Source organism: Octopus bimaculoides, chromosome 7 (genome assembly GCF_046866305.1).
Source record: "Octopus bimaculoides isolate indiv1 chromosome 7, ASM4686630v1, whole genome shotgun sequence".
NCBI classification, from domain to species: Eukaryota; Metazoa; Mollusca; class Cephalopoda; order Octopoda; family Octopodidae; genus Octopus; species Octopus bimaculoides.
Window position 1 is genome coordinate 8592995 of NC_142934.1, and position 3679 is coordinate 8596673.

Below are 3679 nucleotides of genomic sequence, written 5' to 3' on the forward strand. Positions count from 1 at the left end.
CGTCCATCACCTCGTCTTATCACCTCGTGGAGGGCCATGATGCAACGATCAGAACGCGTTTTATTATGATAAGACTACGGTATTATGGCTGACCTATGTTGTTGTTCAGTGTTAACAATAACAACAACAACGACCACGACCACGATGACAACAACAACAACAACAACAATAATGCACCAATCTACTCAAATGTAATTTCCATTTGCTGGCATGAGATTTAGTCAAAGACAAACCCTAAATCTCTCTACAATACACTCCGTATTCCTGTCACGTATCACAACCCCAAAGCCTCTCCATAATGTTGTTCACATCGTTAATAGCAGCAACAACAACAAGAACAACAACTACTACTACTACTACTGCTGCTGCTGCTGCTGCTGCTACTATAATAATTACAGTAACAAGAAATCAAACGGAAACAGACTGTATGAAATTCGCCATGAATATAGCGGTAAACAGCTTCCGGTGTTCTGCGGTGAACAAGTCCGATGTTGTTTCGGAACAAGGAGCATAATGAAGTTTAGTGTTGAGAGAGGATTGATGGGCAGAGGGTAGGGGCGGGTGGCAAAGATGTATCGATAATAGTGGTGGTGGTGGTGGTGGTGGTGGTGGGGATGGTATTGGTATTGCTTTTGCCGTTATTGTTAAACATAGCAGTATAGGTGAATGTATTTCGTGGTAGACTGGTCAAGATGGTGATGGTATTGGTAGTGATGGTGGTGGTGGTGGTGGTTGTGGGTGGTGGTGGTGGTGGTGGTGGTCGTCGTCGTCGTCGTCGTCGTCGTCATAGTAGTAATAGTAGTAGTAGTAGTAGTAGTAGTAGTAGTAGTAGTAGTAGATGGAGGTGGTGGTGGTGGTGGGGTGGTGGAGATGGGGGTAAAGGAGAGGGGTGTTAAAGAAGTTGGTGGTAGTACTGGTAGAGGTGGGAGTGATGTTGGTGATGTAGGTGGTGATGGTGGTGGTAGTAGTAGTGGCGGTGGTAGTAACGGTAGTTAAGAAAGGTTCGGTAGTAAATCTATTCTTCAATGACGGGTGAAGGGCAACTCTTTGATTAAGCTAAGAAGCGATCAGATGATGAGGGACACACTGACCAAATTTAGACGCCTTTTCCTAGTTCATGAAGATATTTTATGATCAAAGTATGACTTGAATTGAACTGGTTTTTTTCTAATTCTCGTGCAATCTGCTTTGGATTTTCCTCAACTACGGTTTTCGGAAGCTCGATGCCAACAAAATTAGGTCATACAGATCGAGAAGAACCTTTGAACAAAAATTTTTCCGAGCGAAATTGGCCAAAACCATCGTTGGCATATCTGGCCGTTTAAAAGTTCATATCTATAGACAAAACGGGAGGTGCAATGGCCCAGTGGTTAGGGCAGCGGACTCGCAGTCATAGGATCGCGGTTTCGATTCCCAGACCGGGCGTTGTGAGTGTTTATTGAGCGAAAACACCAAAAAGCTCCACGAGGCTCCGGCAGGGGATGGTGGCGAACCCTGCTGTACTCTTTCACCACAACTTTCTCTCATTCTTACTTCCTGTTTCTGTTGTGCCTGTAATTCAAAGGGTCAGCCTTGTCACACTGTGTCACGCTGAATATCCCCGAGAACTACGTTAAGGGTACACGTGTCTGTGGAGTGCTCAGCCACTTGCATGTTAATTTCACGAGCAGGCTGTTCCGTTGATCGGATCAACTGGAACCCTCGACGTCGTAAGCGACGGAGTGTCAACAACAACTGTTGAAGGTGGAGAACATGGGGGGAAGCAAAACATAGAAAAGGGCGTTTGTAAAGTACCATGTGGAAAAAGAGGGAGCTGAGCTTTAAAATTTCAGGAACCATTACTCTAGATCAGCGTTTTTTCAAACTTTTTTGCCGCGACTCACAAAAAGGGTCGAGACCCACAGTTTGCAAAACGCTGCTCTGTATGAAATCAATAATTAAAAAGAAAAAAAAGAAGGGCCAGGCCTGTACTTGAGTAATTCAGTGGATTATTACGCACTAACGCACTATTTACAAGTCAGTTGTTCTCTCGCCAGAATAAGGAAACCAAACCCGTAAGAGGTGAGTAGTTAGAGTTATGAAGTTTTGCAGGAGTGTTGCTATGGCTATTGTTGGTTGTGGAGGTAGTGGTGGTGGTGGTGGTAGAGGCGCTGATGTCGCCGGCGGTGGTGACGGAGGGGTGGAAGTGGTGGTGGTGGTGGTGGTGGTGGTGGTGGTGGCGGTGGGTGGGGTGCGGTGCGGTGCGGTGGGGTGCGGTGCGGTGGGGTGGGTGCGGTGGAGGAGATGTGGTGGCGGCGGCGGGGGAATAGGAACTGAGATGTTGTTTAGTAGACGGATGAATTAAGTTGTGGAAGGCCGTCGCTGCTAAGGTTTAGTTAAGAAAGAAAGAAAGAAAGAAAGAAAGAAATAAAGAAAGAAAGAATGAAAGAAAGAAAGAAAGAAAGAAAGAAAGAAGGAAAGAAAAAAAGAAGGAAAGAAAGAAAAGAAAAGAAAAAGAAAGAAAGAAAGAAAGAAAGAGAGAAAGAAACAAAGAAAGAAACAAAGAAAGGAACAAAGAAAAGAAAGAAAGAAAGAAAGAAAGAAAGAAAGAAAGAAAGAAAGAAAGAAAGAAAAAAAGAAAAAAGAAAGAAAGAAAGAAAAGAAACAAAGAAAGAAAGGAAGAAGGGAAGAAAGGAAGAAGGGAAGAAAGGAAGAAAGGATGATAATTTAGAAAAGGGAAAAGCAAGCCAAAGAAATGCTTGCAGACAAGCTTTCGGTAACATCTGTTTCCCGAAAATGTTGATACCATGGCAACGGAATCACTGTTGTTGTTGTTGTTGGTGGTGGTGGTGTTAGGCACGCGCCAACATCTGTTTTGCCTGTTTAAGTCTTTACTCTTACATTCCACACGTGCCCACCCCACCACATCCACCCTTCCTCCTTCACGCTCATTCATGTACACTGCCTCCCCCCCTCTCTGTCTCACTATCTCACTCTCTGCCTCTTTCCCTCCCTCCCTCCCTCTCTCTCTCTCTCTATCTATTTATCCAGTGCACACACACACACACACACACACGCACATTCGCGCAGACACACACGAGCGAGTATAAGCACAAGCGCGCGCACACGCCCCCCCTCCCCCGATACACGTCCTCTGGCATCACCACCCAACAGGCACTCCACCCCACCCTCTACCTCTATACGTGAAGGCATGAAATCTCATACACCCGCCCCCTTCTATCCTCACACATCTCTCTTCTTTCTTTCTGTCTTTCTTTTCTCCCTCTCTCTCTCTTTAACACGCACACACACATATATCTTTATACATGTGTGTGTAAGTATTTATATACATGTGTATATGTGTGTGTACATGTCTCATGCACACAACCCTATTAGCAAATACATACATATGCACGCAAACACATAACTATACACACACATACACATCACAGAACACACCACACACACACACGCACAACACACCACACTCATACTACACACACGCACGCATACACATCACAGAAACATACATACACAGGACACACCACACACACACACGCAACATACCACATACGCTTAACACCACACACACATACACATACCACACACACCACAAACACACGCCACACGAGCACATACAAGCACACACATACCGCACACATACACACACACATGCACATCACAGAAACATACATACACA